Source organism: Marmota marmota, unplaced genomic scaffold (genome assembly GCF_001458135.2).
Source record: "Marmota marmota marmota unplaced genomic scaffold, marMar, whole genome shotgun sequence".
Classification (NCBI taxonomy): domain Eukaryota; kingdom Metazoa; phylum Chordata; class Mammalia; order Rodentia; family Sciuridae; genus Marmota; species Marmota marmota.
In genome coordinates this window covers 27,553,885-27,573,098 of record NW_026000026.1, presented here as the reverse complement: position 1 = coordinate 27,573,098, position 19,214 = coordinate 27,553,885, and the positions used below count along the sequence as shown (strand labels likewise).

The following is a 19,214-nucleotide window of genomic DNA, read 5'->3' as shown; positions in this document are numbered from 1 at the left end:
CTTGTGCACAGTCACACAAAGGCATTTGTTGACAAACAGCAACCAATTTATCAATCTTATCATTATGTGATGTCAGAGGCCCTGGAAGAATTGTGTGGGCCCTTATGTGGCCTATAAAACATGGATGCTTTCACATTTGCACCATCCTTTGTAGGAATGAAACAAACTGAATAACTCTTGTGATTATGTATACCCAATAACTGAAGTTTCAATACTTTTTGTAACTCCATCTGCATATAAGCTGTCAGAATAAATATTGATGGGCTCATGTGAAAAATGACTTAAAGCACAAATGAGAGCTTGTAGTTCTTCTCATTGGGCAGAAGCATATAAGGTTTGTGTTACTTTTGAATGAGCATGACTATAAAAACCTGCTTTATCTGAGCTTATGTCACCAGTGAATACTGTCAGTGCACCATTTATGGATTGTACACTTAAAGTCCTTGGAAATATGAATGGCATTACCAATGCAAGTGGAATAATTTAATCACAAGGATAATGACTCTCTATCTGACCAGGGAAATTAGCAAAAGCTACTTGCCAAAAATTAGAAGTTTGAAAGAGCCAATCATTCTGTTTATCAGGAAAAGGAGTGATTATAATATTAGGTTCTGATCCAACTAGCTATAAGACTCTTTATCTGCTCTTTATCACTAATTGAGCAATAATAATCCTAAATAAAAGGAGTTAATGAGTTTTGAGGCGAGTGGGCTAAATGAATCCATTCAATAACTCCCAGTGTTTGCCATATTGCCCCTGTAGGAGCTTAAGCAGTTGGAAATATCAATAAACACATAGGCTCTTAAGTATTAATTCTATTAAGCTGAGTATTTTTAATAGCAATTTCAACTTTCCTCAAAGCTGTTCTCACCTCTGCTGTGAGCTGATGAGAAGCTGGAGAAGGAGCTCCCTGTAATTTCTAGAATACAGGACTTAAATCTGAAGTAGTTTGCTTTAAAGATGGCCTCAACCAATTAATATCACCTAATAATTTTTGAAAATCTTTAAGTGTGTGCAGCTCCTTGAGTCTTATTTGTAAGTTTTGAGGACGGATTGTATGTCCTTCAATCACATGACCTAGATATTGAAGAGTAGATGTCCTTTGCACCTTCTGAGGTGCAATGCACAAACTCATGGCTGTGCGTGAAGTCTCTAACTGGAAAAAATTTTAAAGTACATCTGAATAATCATTAGCTAAATGTATGTGATCCATAAAATGAATAATATATGCATCAGGGAGTTTTTCCCTCACAGGCATGATAGCCTGTGCCACAAAATTTTGACATAGTATAGGACTGTTACCCATTTCCTGAGGCAGCACTTTCCAGAAATATCTTCTAACTGGTTCTTTACAATTAATTGCTGGGACACTAAAGGCAAACTTTTTACAGTCACCTGGGTGCAAAGTATAGAGAAGAAACAATCTTTTAGATCTACTATCAAATAACAATCCAAAGAATAACTGTAGGAGAAATAAGCCCAGATTGTAACCTCCCATGGACTCTATGGTTCAATTAATAGATCTAAGGTCTCGTAATAATCTCCTGTTGAGAGCCACAGCCAAAGGGGCCCCAGCAAACTTCCAGCTGCCAGCAAACTTCCAGCTGCCGGCTGATGATTGGCTCACAGCAGCCCCAGCAACATCTAGCTGATTGGCTCCTCGGCCCCAGCAACATCTAGCTGATTGGCTCCTCTGCGGTGATGCTCATTGGACTGTTTCCCTGCCCTTTCAGACCACGGAGCTGCTCATTGGGGGACTTTTTTTGGCTCCGCCCACGTGACCCAGCCAATCGGCCTCAAGAGCAGGAGGATTGTGGGAGGTGGAGAGAGGCTTGTGTGGGAGAGAGAGGCTTGTGGAAAGCCGGTGGTGGCAGTTGAGGCTCTGAGGATTTTTCCTGAGAGGCTGTTTTGTTTGGCGTGTGTGGTTCTAAAAATAAAGTTAGTTTCTTTTGACAAGTGGCTCCTGATTGTGCCCAGCCAGACTGCGGCATTTGGTGGCTCGCACGGGGAGCGACTGAGGGTAAGTGAACTGCTCGCCCCTGAGGGCAGGGCAAGAGGATGGGTAGCCATTTTAAGATTCTTCTTTTGTTATTTTGTTTCACTTTTGTTTTAAGTTGCCTGTCCCTGGAGATGTGTAAGATGGAAGAAAAACCGCTCACATCTGAGGAACAGATAGGGAGAAAGGACGGATGGACATTTCAGGAGGCTATTATAATGATTTTGTGTTGTTCCAATTTTGTTTCACTCTGTTTCAGTTTTGTTAGGCGTTATCTTGTTGGGTTGTATTATAGTAGAAATACGGGATCAGAAATTAGTAAAAAACAAACTGAAAGAGTGTTAAGTAAATTGTTAGAGGAAGGAGGCATCTCAGTAAAATCAAGAACAATCAGGGCATACGTTGATACAATACAAAAATGTAGCCCATGGCTTTTTAAGGAGGAGTTGTTAAATATATCACAATGGAACCATCATGGTGAAGATTTAAAAAGAATAGAAAAGAAAAGCCCAGGGACTCTGCCAGTTGGCACATTGCCATTGTGGACGTTCATATCTTGTTTGCTTAGTCCAAAGCCTTCAGTTCAGACAATGGTAGAGGAAGAAGAAGACATAATGATTCAAGTAAAAGAGAAGGTCTCTCAAGTTAGTCAGACAGAGGAAAAGATTCAAGTAAAAGAGAAGGCCTCTCAAGCTAGTCAGACAGAGAAAGAAAGTGTAAAACAGAAAAAGCCATCAGGGGGAAAGTTACAACAGGAGACTGCTACTAACACCTTTCTATCACCAGAGGGTGTAAGTGTCCAACCAACAGCACCACCTCTACAGGAGACTGCTACTAACACCTTTCTATCACCAGAGGACGTAAGTGTCCAACTAACAAGGCCACCTCCATATGCTGGGAGGTCCCCAACCCCCGCAGTTGATAGTTGGGATCCTGAGACAAGATCTCAAATATTAACATGCCCTGTATTTGAGGCAGGAGGGCAGCGATTTTACCAAGTTTTAAATTTCAAAACAGTGAAGCAGCTAAAAGAGGCTGTAACAACCTATGGTCCTCAAGCACCCTTCACTGTAAGCATGGTCGAATCCATTAACAACTTGAACATGACGCCAGCAGATTGGGCTAATATGTGTAAAGCTGTGCTAAATGGAGGACAATACCTGTTATGGAAGGTTGCCAATGAGGAATTTTGCAAGGAGACGGCTAGGCGAAATGCAGCAGCTGGTTATCCTCAGAGAAATCTAGATATGTTGTTAGGAAAGGGACCTTATGAGGATCAGCAGCAACAAATTGCATATGATCCTGGTGTATATGCACAAATTGCTGTAGATGCAATTAAGGCATGGAAGACTTTACAAGGACATGGAGGTTTACAAGGTCAATTATCTAAGGTAATACAAGGAGCTAATGAACCTTATGCTGAATTTGTAGATAGGCTTATTCAAACAGCTACCAGAGTTTTTGGGAATACAGAACAAGCAATGCCATTACTAAAACACCTGGCTTATGAGCAAGCGAATCGTTGGTGCAGAGATATCATTAGACCATGGAAACATGAAGATTTAAACACATATATTAAATTATGTAGAGACATTAATGAACAAGAGCAAGTCGTGGCAGCTGCAGTAAAACAGGCTTTAGATGCCAGAGACATTAATGAACAAGGGCAAATTGTGGCAGCTGCAGTAAAACAGGCTTTAGATGCCAGGCCAAGAACATGCTACAATTGTGAACAAACAGGACATTTTAAAAGGAATTGCCCCATTGGAGGAGGGTTTAACAAAACTAGGTATCAAAGGAGTAGAATACCAGGTATTTGCCCACGATGCCGTAGAGGGAGACATTGGGCTAATGAATGCCGTTCTCAAACCACCATAGAGGGTACTCCATTATCAAAAAACGAACAAGGACCAGGTGTTTATCCACGATATCGTGGAGAAAGGCATCGGGCTCCATTGCCAAAAAATGGACAGGGGGGCCCAATGCTCCGGGGCCCAAAACCACAAATATACGGAGCACTGGAGGAACCCAGCAACCCCATCAGGGTAGTGCCCAGGACACATTGTCCATCAGATCCCTCATCAGACAAACCAGAGGGAGCGCAGGGTTGGACATCTGCGCCTCCGCCAGAGCAGTACTAACTCCAGAGATGGGAGTTCAAATCATTCCCACAGGGGTGAAAGGACCTCTTCCCAAAGGAACAGTAGGCTTATTATTGGGACGCAGCTCTTCTACTCTAAAAGGACTTATGATAAGTCCTGGGGTAATTGATCCCGATTATGAAGGTGAAATAAAAATTATAGCCAGTTCTCCAAAGGGTATATCAGTAATTTCACCAGGAGATAGAATAGCACAGTTACTAATAATACCCAGCCTACATGATAAATTTTCCAGTCGTACTGTAGAAAGAGGTTCCAAGGGATTAGGCTCCACAGGTGTAGATTGGGCTATGCTTTCTTTAAATTTAGATTCTCGCCCCATGCTAAAACTAAATATTCAAGGACATGAATTTAATGGGCTACTGGATACAGGTGCAGACCTTAGCATCATCTCTCGTCAAGAATGGCCAAAACATTGGCCATTACAACAAGCCACTCAAACGCTTCGAGGCCTAGGAGTGGCGACTAATCCCCATAGAAGTGCAATGGTATTAGATTGGAAGGATCCTGAAGGATGTGAAGGAACTATACAGCCATATGTATTGGATCATCTTCCCGTAAATTTATGGGGACGAGATGTCCTAGATCAATTAGGTTTGACATTAACAAATAACATCAACCAAAATGCACCCACTATTATGACTAGACAAGGTTTTAGGAAAGGAAAAAGATTAGAAAAACAAGAACAAGGTATAGCAGCACCAATACAAATAGATCAAGGAACAGACAGACATGGGTTGGATTTTCAGAAAGGGCCACTGAGACAATAAAAATTACTTGGAAATCAGAAAGACCAGTATGGGTTCCTCAGTGGCCCCTGACTAAAGAAAAGATACAAGCAGCCCATGACCTGGTCAAACAACAATTAGCAGAAGGACATATACAACCTTCTGTATCTCCCCATAATACTCCCATTTTTGTCATCAAAAAGAAATCTGGTAAATGGAGATTATTGCAAGATTTAAGAGCCATTAATAATGAGATGGTTATTATGGGACCTGCTCAATCAGGGATTCCTCAATTGTCTGCTTTGCCAAAAACCTGGTATGTTTTAGTTATAGATATTAAAGATTGTTTTTTTTCAATTCCAATTCATCCTGAGGATAGTCCACGTTTTGCATTTACTATCCCTGCACTGAATCATGAAGGTCCTGATCAGAGATATGAATGGAAAGTACTCCCTCAAGGGATGGCTAACAGCCCAACTATGTGTCAAATTTATGTTAACAAAGTAATCCAGCCACTTAGAAATCAAAATCCTGAACTACAAATATTTCACTATATGGATGATGTATTATTAGCACACAAAGATAAAAACACATTGCTAGAATGTTATGCCACACTTACAAACTTATTAAAAAATTATAATCTAGAGATAGCAATAGATAAAGTACAATTAAATTTTCCAATTAATTATTTAGGAGTTCTATTATCCTCAACCATGGTCCGTCCACCAAAAATTCAAATACGAGTAGATCAACTCAAATCACTTAATGACTTTCAAAAGTTATTAGGAGACATAAATTGGATAAGGCCTTATTTAGGTATACCAACAGGAGAGTTGGGACCTTTATTTGATATCCTAAAAGGTCCATCAGATCCAAATTCACCCCGAATGTTAACGCCTGAAGCAAGAAAGGCATTAAAAATCATTGAAACATATATGGAAAATATGCATTTGGATAGAATTGATATAAGTTTGCCTTTATTATTTATTGTACTACCAACAAAAAATATTCCTACAGGAGTATTTTGGCAAGAAGGTCCATTATTATGGATACATTTATCTTATTCTCCTAACACTATTCTTACTAGGTATCCTGAGGCTGTAGGACAATTAATACTCAAAGGAATAAAAGCAGCAAAGGGAGTGTTTGGAATTTCTCCCAATAAAATTATTACTCCATATACTATGAATCAAATTGATGAGTTAGCTAATGAGTTAAATACTTGGGCAATAATCATGTGCAAATCTAATGTTTCATTTGATAACCACTTACCATCTAATCCTTTATTGTCTTTTTGGTCATTGCATCCTGTAATTTTTCCAAAAATGACAAGAAAAACACCTATCATGAATGCTCCAAATATATTCACTGATGGGTCAAATAATGGTACAGCAGCAGTAGTTACCCCTGATCAAACTTTTACATTTTTAGTACCCAAACAATCAGCTCAAAAGGTAGAGCTTAATGCAGTTTTACAAGCTTTTGTGATGTTTAAAGATTCTGTATTTAATTTATTTTCTGATAGTCAGTATGTAGTTAATGCTATAGTATCTCTTGAAGATGCTGGTAGGATTTCCCCTTCTTCTACTGTTTTCTCTTTGCTTTCCACTATACAAAGTCTAATCTGGGACAGAAAAGATCCATTCTTTATAGGACATATCAGGGCACATACAGGATTGCCTGGAGCCCTTAGTTTGGGCAATGATTTAGCAGATAAAACTACACATGACATACATATTTTCTCTACACTAGAAGAAGCTATAAATTTTCATAAAAAGTTCCATGTCAATGCTAATACTTTACAAAAGCGTTTTAAAATAACTAAGGAACAAGCTAGACAAATAATAAAACAATGTCAAAATTGTGTGACCTTTTTACCACAAGTTAATCTTGGAGTCAATCCTAGAGGATTGATACCTAACCATATTTGGCAGATGGACGTCACACACTTGCCAGAATTTGGAAAATTAAAATATTTGCATGTTACAGTTGATACTTCTTCTGGATTTTTGATGGGCTCCCTTCATGCCGGAGAAAAAACTAAAGATGTTATAGCTCATTGCTTACAAAATTTTGCCACTGTGGGTGTTCCAAAACAGTTAAAAACAGATAATGCCCCTGGTTATACTTCTACCTCTTTTAAACAATTTTGCTCAACATTTGGCATTACTCATATAACAGGAATCCCATACAATCCACAGGGACAAGGCATAGTTGAAAGAGCTCATCAAACTATTAAAATGTACTTATTAAAGCAAAAAGAAGGAATTGGGAAGGGGTATATATTCCCCAAAGATAAACTTAAAATAACCCTTTTTACTCTAAACTTTTTAAATTTGGATTCATCAGGACTTAGTGCTGCGGAAAGGCATATGTGTCCAAAAAATGTACATAAGCCCAAGGTACTTTGGAAGGATATTCTAACAGGACAATGGAAAGGTCCTGACCCAGTAATTGTCTGGAGTCGGGGGTCTGTTTGTGTGTTTCCACAGGGAGAACAGCAGCCGATTTGGATTCCAGAGAGATTAACCAAGGTCCTGACCCAGTGATTGTCTGGAGTCGGGGGTCTGTTTATGTGTTTCCACAGGGAGAACAGCAGCCGATTTGGATTCCAGAAAGATTAACTAAAGCGATTTCTACAGACCAAAAAGAAGATGATTTGGCTCAAATCCATAACAACTGATATCCAAAACTCCAGTTTGGCTATTCTTACATCTGCAACAGAACCAGGATGCTTTTTTCAATATCTATTTTATTATTGCCCTTTGCCATATCATGAAGTTCTATTTTGTTTTTTGAGCTCATACAGACCTAGGTTAATGTTTTGCTGATCAGTTCTATTTTTTGACTATAGAGTTTTTAAACATTGCAATGGAGATTTCACCTGTAAAAAGTTATAAGGCCTTTACTATAATGTTATGTGTTGTATGTATTATATTATGTGTGCACACTTGTGTTTTGTGTTATATGTTTGAATGTATGTATGTCCATATATCATATATGATGAGCGCTCATGATAAAATGGATCCAAATATTTTTTTTTAATTCACGTGATTTAAATGGTTTAATTTAATTGGGTAAACAGCTGTTAAAGATTGTTTTAATATGTGAACACAAAAGAAGGTTAACAGATCTGTTTGTTTACTTTCACCTTTCCTTTTCATTATATTTAATAATTCTCTTAAAGACAATGTAAATTGTTAAGAAAATTGTTTTCTTTTAGTGCCTTCTGTAATGTTACATAATTTTTTCTTTAGCCATTATTGCCAGAATTCCTATCTTCATCCCAGTGCCGGTGAAGACAATGTAAATTGTTAAGAAAATTGTTTTCTTTTAGTGCCTTCTGTAATGTTACATAATTTTTTCTTTAGCCATTATTGCCAGAATTCCTATCTTCATCCCAGTGCTGGTGAAGTCAAAGATAAAACCAATCTACAGCTTCTACAATAGCCATCACTGAACTGCTTGCAGAACTTGCCTGGACACATTGTGAGCTCACCTGTATGCATTGTGAACTATCTGTTGGTGCAGCGACTTGTGGTAGTGTTGGGGTATTTTTGCTGATGATGTCACCGGTGGTACAATTTTTCAAAGGAGCCCTCAATTGGCTTAATGTCATGGCATTTTGCATCCTCCTCTACTAGTGATGGTCTAAAATTTGGGGGCCAACAGAGGTGAGGCAAAGAACCTCACCCCCCCACTGGTGCAAAGGCCTATCCACAAGTATAGCTGTATGCTGGACCGGTAGTCAGTGACGGGTATGATCCAATTGCAGTGGTACCAACCTAAGACAGGAGGCTGACGCCTAGAGGTCAGTTCATCCGATGACGGGTAAGGACCATATGTTGAATTGGACTGCCTAACAGACACGGTCCCTAAGCCACATGCTTGTTGTTTAAACAGAGAGGGGGAGATGTTGAGAGCCACAGCCAAAGGGGCCCCAGCAAACTTCCAGCTGCCAGCAAACTTCCAGCTGCCGGCTGATGATTGGCTCACAGCGGCCCCAGCAACATCTAGCTGATTGGCTCCTCTGCGGTGATGCTCATTGGGCTGTTTCCCTGCCCTTTCAGACCACGGAGCTGCTCATTGGGGGACTTTTTTGGCTCCGCCCACGTGACCCAGCCAATCGGCCTCAAGAGCAGGAGGATTGTGGGAGGTGGAGAGAAGCTTGTGTGGGAGAGAGAGGCTTGTGGAAAGCCGGTGGTGGCAGTTGAGGCTCTGAGGATTTTTCCTGAGAGGCTGTTTTGTTTGGCGTGTGTGGTTCTAAAAATAAAGTTAGTTTCTTTTGACAAGTGGCTCCTGATTGTGCCCAGCCAGACTGCGGCAATCTCCAATTACCAGATTTTCTCTTAATTACAAAGATGGGTGTGTTCCAAGGGCTGAGCCTAGGATCTAAATGACCAGCTTGATTTCCTCAACTAACAGATGGACTATTTTAAATTTTTCCCCTGTTAGGGGTCACTGACTAACCCATATTGGGTCTTCTGTGAGCCAATTAATTTTTTTTGCTGTATTTTGGATTGTGGAAAAGTTCAGGGGCCCTACCAAAAATTTAATTAATTAATGTCTATTGAGGAGATTGGGTCATAGGTAGGTACTCATCCTGTAAGTTTCTCTTAATTTCCCTAGGAGTAGATCCTTAATTAAATCCCTCAAATGACATGAAAGAATTTGGAATTACTAATAATAATCTTAGGCTGCTTAAAATATCTCTACCCCATAAATTTACTGGTAACGTGTCCAAAACATAAGGCTTAAAAATTCCAGTATTACCATCTTGGTCTTCCCAGTGAAGATACTGAGCACTCTGGGTAGGTTGCAAGATCTGTCCTATGCCTTCTAAATTGGCAGGCGCAATATGTAAGGCCAGTTTTTTTTTTTTTTGTCAAAATCAGCGAGATAAAACAGATTTATCTGTCCCAGTATCTAGGACACCTCGAAATTTTTTATGATTGATTGTAAGTTCTAGTAGGGGGTGGTCCTCCTGGGTTAACTGGGCCTAGTACACTCTGTCCAGGAGCACAGAATTTGAGATCTTAAGTGGACTGCCTGCAGAACAGCAAGGTAAAAGCACTAACTGTGCCACCACGTCTTTAGTAGACAGCCGAATGGCATGTTCTGATTTCACAGTGACTGTTAGCTCATCTCTAAAATCTGAATCAATAACTCTTGGCATTACTTGAATTTCCTCTTTAAAATTATTTCATCCCAAAATTAGGCCAATGATTCCTTGGGGAAATGGCCCACGGATTCCAGTAGGAATTTGCTGTGGTCCCGTTTCAGGTGTGACATCTATTACCATGGCTGGTCATAAAACTACTGTCTGGGTGGAGCTGGCTGGTAATAGTGAGATCCACCATGGTTGGCTGTGATGACTTCAAGGCCTGCGATTCTAACTCCTCCTCCTGCATATACTGCAGAGCCCTGATATTTTTTCGGGCCTGGGGTAGGGCCTGCCCCCAGTTTTGTGGCCCTGAGGGAGGCAGAAGTGAAGTTAGCAATGGAGGCAGAACGCGGCCATATCTGTTCCCATCCTCTCTTGGCATGTAGATTTTGGTTCCATAATACCACCTGTGAGAACCGGGAGAGGTTTCTGCCCTTTTGCAAGGTGATTCCCAGTCCTGTATCAAATATCCAGTCCTACCACAACTAAAACATCATCCTTGAGATGGGCGTCTCTGAGATTGGCACTGAAGTACCTGCTTAAAGTCTCAGGAGCGTAAAACCTTGTGAACCAACATGTGCACAAAGGTAAATAAATTCAGAAACTGTATTTTTCTTTCAATGGGGTTAGAGGATATCCTGATGAACTTTACTGGAGTTTTCAAGTGCTGGCTGTGTAACTATGAATTCTGAGGCGTTTGAGTCCCTGATTGAAATGTTTGCTGCCTGGTACAGGTGCGCTGCAAAGTTGGAGAATTGTTCTTCTAATCCCTGTTTTATCTGGCTAAAATCTAACTTTGCTTGATCCCAGGAAGATATCTGGAGCCATGCTCTTTTGGCACATGCAGTGATCTGATCATAAATGGCTAGATCATAATTCAATTGTCTCTCTAGGTCTGCAAATTTCCCAGTTCCCATTAACATCTCCAAAGGGGCATTAAAGCCTTGCCTACTGTTCCTCTCAGCCTCTTTGGTACAATAATCAGTCCAGTTAGATCACCCAAAAAAGATAATCACCCCCGGAAAGGCAAGCCTTTGCCACCAAAAATGCTTGTGGCATAACAAATCAAGGAGGCTTTGCACAATAGGTGAGTTTGGACCATAGGTATCCCAAGTGCTTTTGAGCTCCTTTAAAGTCTTAAAAGGAACTGCAGCATACACGTGGACATGCTGGTTTTGTTCCTGTGCTCTTCTAAGGCCACGTTGTAGGGGCATAAGCATGGTGACCATCAGTTCAGAGTAATTATTGAACCCCGTTCTCCCAGAGGAGAGCAGCCGAATTCGGATGGTGGCTGCTGTCCCAGCCAGAGCTAGATGTAATTTAGCAAAACCCTCCTCTAGGTTTTCCTCACCTTCTGACTGAGTCCCCTAAGATTGTGACTCCTTTTTGTCTGTATCTTCCTGTCCATCTTGCTCCTCTCCATTTTGAATCTGCCTCACAATAATCTGACTGATGCCCCTTGATGCTCCTCTAAGCTGCGGGGTCTGTCCTGCTCAGAGGACACTGAACTTTTGGTTTTAGGTGTTGCCCTGAAGCAACTTGCTGTGGTTTGTGAGCTGCAGACTGAACGAAAACTGCCTCTGCCCTTAGTCCCAGACAGACAGAGAGAACCACTTTGAAGCAGCCTCCAGCCATTTCTCCTGCCCAGACTCCTAACAGCTCTTTGCAGCCCTTTCAACAGGTCCTGGGCCCACTGGTCCTGATCTAGATCACCGAGAAGACACATTTCTATAGGGGTCCAGACCTTCTGAACACTCTCTACTGTACTTTTAGACAGCTTGCAGAAAGGCAGCCTTTATATAATTTTCTACCTAGTCTCTCCCAAGTATATAAATCTGGTGAGTCTTGCTCACAAAACCATGGAACACCTCGCTAACCATTTCCAGGAACTGAGCTAGCTGGGTCCTTCTGACTTGTTTTCCTCTCTGATTGATTATCATCTCCAGAATTGTTAAATACATTTCTTTATCTGAAGACATGGGACTGCCCATGATAATTCTTGAACATCCTTGGCTCTGAAACTGTCTGCTTCCTCTGTGACCCCTCAAAAAATCATGGTTCACTAAATTTCTATAGCGTGCTCTGTCAGTCAACCTGGAAATTCATCACCGAGCAGTCCCTGGTTTTGGGTGTCACTTGCTGCCCCTGACCCGAGTGGGCAGCTGAAATTAAGGTCACTCATATAAGTTTCCAGGGACACCAAATAAAACACAGACACTCCCTTTACACTAAACAAGCTTCAGGACGGCTCCTCCACTCTTGGCCTCAAGCTACCCAAATGGGAGAGCAAGAGAAAGTCATGAGATTCTGGCAAGAGAGAGTGAGCATGTTTGGAAGTGGGCCCTCTTAGAAAGTTCCATCCAAAAAAAGGTCAGGAGGGACAGGGTTACAAGGACAAATGAGTATAAATCAATTCAAGGAGTTGAAGGGCGACAGACACATCTATGTCTTAAGACATGTGCTCAACTCAGGACCAGGAAAATGTCCACTGTGAGATGTAGTGATAGTCAAAGCCTCTCCGCTCTGGGACAGAGAACACTAATCATTCAGAGTGGCCTCCCACAGCTCACAGGGCTGGTCCCCTTCTGACCATTAGTGTGGCCAAGCTGCAGGGAGAGGGAAGGGCAGTCAGACACAGGAGAGGCTGAGCTGAGACCTGTCCTGGGACTGTGGGTTCACTCAAGACAGGCATCCAAGGAGGGCCAAGCAGAACCTCCCAGCCCTCAGGAGATGTGTCATAAAGGTGAGCAGATAATTGAATGTTTCCCACAGATCTTTCACCAAGCCCTGCTGCCTGGGACCCTCAGTCTCTGCCACCTTCTTCCTGCTCCATGGTGCTCAGCCTGAGAGAAGGAGCTGCCCAGAAGCCTCTGTAGCCTCTGCTCAAATGCCTCCTCCCAGGACACCCACCAGCCCACAGGTCCCTGTTGCTCCCCTGCCCAGTCCTCGATGCCTCACGACCCAGTCTGCACTCATGGTGCTGTGCAGGGCCTGGCACCTGCCTCTGGGCACCAACTCATGACACCCCCCAGAATGTGACAAGGAAACGCGATCTGAACATGTCATGATGGCTCTCCTCATTGCCTTGGGTTTGGCCATCAAACGCCCCAAGTCATTGCTCTCAAGAGTCATTTTTCCTTCTTTTATCTGCCTATGACTCCTTCCCAGACTTGTTGAGATCCTCAAAGGAAACTCATTCTGATTTAGTAAGAGTAATTATTCTCTCTCCTCTTTACTTAGGTCTTATTCCTCAAACGCCAAGAAAAAAAAGTTCTCCTCCACCTGAGTGATTTTTCTCCCTTAGCACTTATGAGCAACATATTGTCCTGAACAAAGGCAGTCACCACTCTCCATGGAAGAGCAACATTGTACAAATGACTGTGCAACTCAAACCCTGGGAAGCCATCTCCATAATGATTTAAAAAAATAATGATTGTTCTTCCACCTTTACAGTGTGAAAGCACTCAAAACACTAGTTAAATGTCAGTTTAAATGTATAGGGGAATGTAAACAATAATAAAACGAGTGCTTGGTGTACAGTGTCGCATTCCTTGGGACTAAAACACTCAGGATCACTCCAGGGGAACTGGGCTGCATGAAATAACCACACAAGATACAGAGATTCTTTTTTCTTTGGGGTCCTGTGTCAGCTCCTCTGACCTTAAGGGTCTGCAGAAAAAAAGAGTGAGCATGTGCTGAACACTTTTATTGAGGAGAAGCTATTCTAATGAGGCAATGGGTCAGGTTTCAGGGGACTGAGTCCAGCTTCATGATGTTTGCTGTCAGCAGGTCGACTGACATCTAGGAAGGCCACACCCAAATGCAGAGCAAGAGAAGGGGACACACAAAGGGTGTTTCCATGGAATATTCTATCCCAAACAGGGCAAGGGGTAATATCCCAAAGGAACAGGTGAGCATAGCTCAATCCATGGGCTACTCGCCTACATGTGAAGACACATTCTGCTACTTCGAGGATGGGGCAATATCCAGGTCATTGTGAAAGTGACCAATAGAGCCTCTTGCAATCATGGGAAGGAGAATGCCAATCATTCAGTGAGACTGCTCCCCATAGTACAGTAATTTGAAACATCAGAAACACTGAGCATTAGTGTTTTATTGCTTTGTAACAACTTACCAGAGTAGTTCAGCCATGTCAGCCTGGTTCTTATTAATAGAAGTTGTGAAGCAAGCATCTTTTCTGCCTTGGTCAATTATCAGCCCCCTTTATAACCATTACCCTTTTGAGCACCACCATGCCCCCATGTATGTGGTTAATGTCACCTTCACTAGGTGAAAACAAAGGAAAGTCCCCATGTGGGATCTGTGTCCACACTCCATGCCAGCTACTTCTGTTCTGACCCACATGTGTCCAGTTTAATTTCACTTCCAATATTGCCTCCTTTCCTTTCCTCGCTGTACTTCCATCTTGGTTGCTTATTCTTTAAACATAGAATGGACCAAAGAGGAAATAAGGTAGAAATAAAATGAGAGCAAATGAGAACAGAGGTATAACAAAGCTAAATCTCAGGGCACTGTGAAAGCAGTTCTAAGAGAAACTGCTTTATTTATTTAAAAATAAAGAGATCTCATATAAATAAGCTTATACTGTACCTCAGGTCCTTAGAAAAAGATCAACATAATTCCAAAAACAGTAGAAGATAGCAAATAACTAATTTCAGAGCCAAGATTATGGAACCTGAAAATAAAAAAAACAAAACAATAAAGAGCATCAATGGAAGGAGGAGTTGGTTCTTTGAAAAGATAAACAGAATTGATAAACCCTTAGCTACATAACCAAAAGAAAGAGAGAGAGGACTCAAAGCAATCAAATTGGAGATGAAAAACAATATATCACTGGAGACACTTCAGAAATCCAGAGGAACATTGTAGAAAATTTAGACTCCAAAAAATTGGAAAATCTAGAAGACATTGACAAATCCCTGGACACACGTGACCTGTCCAAATTAAACCCCCAAAACATGGAAAACTGAAGTAATCCAACACCAAGGAATGAAATTCAAACAGCAATGGAAAGCCTTCCAACAAAAGACCAGGACCACACGGGTTCCCAGCTGATTTCTACCACCTCTTTAACCAAGAAATAACATGAATGCTGCTACCTAAATCAGACAAAGACACATCAAGGAAAGATAACTTCATGCCAACAGCCTTGATGGACATGGATTCAAAAATACTTAATGAAATATTATGAAACTGCATAAAACATGTCAAGGTGCTAATACACCCTGATCAAGTGGGTTTCCTCCCAGAGGTGTGAGGTTGGCTCAACATACACAAGGAAATAAATGTTATCCCCCCCCCTTAGGCAGAATTAAGGATAGAAATCACAGGACCATATCAATTCATAAATAAAAGACCTTTCATAAAATGCAGCTTTCCTTCATGTTACAAATGCTGGAGAAGTGAGAATGGAAGGAACTTACCTCAGCATTATGAAGGCTGTAAATGACAAAGCCACAGCTCACATCACACTTAAAGGAGAAAAATTAAATGCACTTCATGGAATATTACATACAAGACAAGGTTGTCCACTCACCCCACCTCTGTTCAATATAGCTAGTTTTTGAAACACCAGAGAGAGCAATCAGACAAGAGATGGAAATAAGGGATACAAATAGGAAAGGAAGAAGTCATCTGCTTGTGAATGACATGATCCTATAACTAGAAGACCCAAAAAACTCCCCAGACACATTTCTAGAGATAATAAATCAATTCAGCAAAGGAGCAGGACACAAGAGCCACACCCATAAATCAATTGCTTTCCAATACACCCATAATGATTTCAACCAAAGAACAAATCAGAAAAAAACACCCATTCAGAAATCTCAAAATGATAAAAAAAAGTCATAGAAACTAATCTAACCAATGAGGTGAAAGAGCTCTACATTGAAAATTATAGATCGCAGAAAAAGGAAATGATTGAAAATGGAAAGACATCCCCTGTTCATGCATAGGCAGAATTAGTATCTCAAAATGGCTTTATTACCAAAAGTAATATACAGACTCAATGCAATACTCATCAAAATGACAATAACATTCGTTACCAAATTAGAAAAAATAATTCTTTAATTCATTTGTAAGAAAGCCTCTTTACAAATGTTGCTGGGAAAACTGGGTGCTAAATATATGTAGAAAAGTGGAAATAGATCCACGTCTCTAACCTGCACAAAAGTCAAATCAAAATGGACCAAAGACTTAGGAATTAGTCCTGAAACCTTGCAAATGCTAAAATAAACTAGGGCCAACAGTCCCTCATGTAGGTTCTGGTGACAGCTTCTTTAATGAAACCCCAAAGTGCAAGAAAGAAAACCAAGAATCAGTAAGGGGGATGCTGTCAGTTAACATCTGGTGCACAGCAAAGGAAATGATGAAGAGAAGATCATTCCAGTCACTCTCCCAACAGGGGGTTAGTATTCAAAATATACACAGAGCTCCAATACATTCAACCTAAATCACAACAACAACAACAACCCACAAAACCAAAGAGACAAAACCCCAAAAAGAAACATCTCAAAAGAAGAAACACAAATGGCCAATATGTATATGAAAAAAATCTCAACCTTCCTTGTCGTCAGGGAAATGAAAATCAACACTACAATACAGCTTCATCTCACTCCAGTCAGACGGCAAATGCCAGGATTACAAATCATAAGTGTTGGCGATGATCACTGGAAAATGTACGCTCATACATTGTTGGTGGGACTGCAAATGAAGGCAACCATTCAGGAAAGCAGAGTGGAGAGTCATCAAATAACTAGGAATGGAACCACCACATTACCCAGCTATCCCACTTCTTGGTATTTTTCCAAAAGATCTAAAATTACCATCCTACAGGGATGCAGCCAGTTAAAGGTGTGTAGCAGCACAACTCACAATAGCTAAATTATGGAGTCAATCAGGGCCTGTCAATAGATAAATGGATTAAGAAAGTGTGATTTTTATAACTGTGCTCCCTGGTTTCTACTTCACAATTTTGAAGGAAATTGCTTCTCACTCCATCTCTGTTACTTCCTGTTCTCCTCAGCCACAAAGAAGAATGGAATCATGGCATTTGATAGTAAGTTGATGGACATGGAGAACATCATGCTAAGTAAAGAAGTCACACTCAGAAAGTCAAAGGTCTAATGTTTTCTCTGAGCTCTGCACACTAGAGATTAATAAGAGAAAGAATCAGAGAAGGATATAACAAATGTGTGGGAAAGGTCAGTAGAACAGAAGGAGGTCAAGAGCCAAAGAGGAGGGATGGAAAATGGAAGGAAATGCAGAAGGAATTTTTTAAAAATTATGTTATGTGTAATATAAATACACCACATTTATATATAAATTGAAAGAAACAATAAAAATAAATGAAGACATAAGCAAAAGGAAGTCTAATAGAAATTAGGAAGGAGGAGGGTGTGGGGTGAGCACAGGAGAGCAAAAGGGAGATCCAGAATTGATCCTAATTCCATGCACGTATGGTTTTGTCAGGATGAACCAACTGTTATGGGGAACTATGATCCTTTACAGAAAAAAAGGTTTGCAATGATTGGCCATGGCAGGAGGTGACCAGTTCCTCCCCAACACTGAGCGGGCCCCAGGAGCCCTCCTCTCTCTGCTGAGTAGCTCTGTGTGTAGCTGCTGCAGAGTGAGGCCACCAGCCAGCCACACCAGGGTCTCAGGGTCAGGAGTCTGGGGCACATCCTGCCTGTACTGTGACTCCCAAATAGAAAGTCACTAAGACCCAGGAAACCATGAGTGGCCTAGGGAATAGCGCAGGCCCAGGGGAAGGAGGCCTTGTTCCTGGAAGGTGTGTTCCAATTCCTTCTGAAAATGAAGCATGAGAGACCCTTAACCATTGCTGTCTGTGCTCCTGGTTTCTACTTCACAATTTTGGAGGAAATTGCTTGTCACTCTGTCACAGTCACTTCCTCTTGCAACAAGCGACACAGAGTGTCAGTTCTCTCCAGAGAGCAGAGTCAGGGATCTCCCCAGCACAGACACTGGGACAGAGAAGGCTCCTCAGGGCTCCACCATGTCTGCACCTGCCTTCTGGCAGGTGGGCTCATTTGCAAAATGACTTAAAGCATAAAGGAGAGCTTGTAGTTCTTCTCTTTGGGCAGAAGGATATGAGGTGTGTATTAGCTCTGAATGAGCATGACTATAAAAACCTGCTTTACCTGAGCTTGAGCTATCAGTGAACACTGTCAGTGCACCATTTATTGGTTGTGTGCTTACAATCCCTGGAAATATGAATGGCGTTACCAATGCAAATTGAGTAACTTTATCACGAGGATAATGACACTCTATCTGACCAGGAAAGGTAGCAAAAGGTAGTTGTCAGAAATCAGAAGTTTAAAAGTGCCAATTATGATGTTGAGCAGAAAATGGAATGATTTTAATATTAGGTTCTGATCCAACTAGCTGTAATACTCTTGCTCTGCCCTTGATCACTAATTTAGTAACAAAATCATGAAAAGGAGTTAATGACTTTTGAGGAGAGTGGGGTAAATGAATCCACTCAATAACTCCCAGTGTTTGTCATGTCGCTGCCGAGAAGCCTCTGTAGCCTCTGCTCAAATGCCTCCTCCCAGGACACCAGCCAGCCCACAGGCCCCTGTTGCTCCTCTGCCCAGTCCTCGATGCCTCATGACTCAGTCTGCACTCATGGTGCTGTGCGGGGGCCTGGCACCTGCCTCTGGGCACCAACTCATGACACCCCCAGAATGTGACAAGGAAACCCCATCTGAACATGTCACGATGGCTCTCCTCATTGCCTTGGGTTTGGCCATCAAACGCCCCAAGTCATTGCTCTCAAGAATCATTTTGTCCGATCCAACATGGCGGCCGGCAAGGAAGCAGCACTTTCAGTATCTCCACATTAACCGGATCAGAAACACCCATTAAAACAGCTACATTCTACCTACTGAGGAACTTCTAGCAAAATTCCGCTGAAAGGAGACCTGCCAGGAAGTAGTAAGTTATATTAGAGGTGACAGTTGGCCCCAGACAAGTGAATCTTGGCCGGCCACGCGGGCGCAGAGGTCCAATCCCGCAGCCACCGCCCAACCGGCTCTGCAAGCGGCCCCCGGCGGCCCGGGGCAGCGAGAAGGGTCCCTGCCTGGCCCGGCAGACGGCTCCCGCCATCCTGGCTCTCCTGGCGGCCC

At 41.8% G+C, this 19,214-nt stretch overlaps 1 protein-coding gene and 1 long non-coding RNA gene across 5 annotated transcripts in view; both read left to right on the top strand.

The window, feature by feature from the left end:
- LOC107139301 (signal-regulatory protein beta-1-like) overlaps positions 1–19,214 on the top strand; it is a 120,525-nt gene that overhangs the window by 33,741 nt on the left and 67,570 nt on the right. The window lies entirely within an intron of this gene.
- On the top strand, positions 1,161–13,726 carry LOC125619031. The gene is made up of 3 exons (XR_007350494.1): positions 1,161–1,173; positions 9,245–9,252; positions 13,588–13,726. It is a non-coding gene; the product is annotated as an uncharacterized LOC125619031 (long non-coding RNA).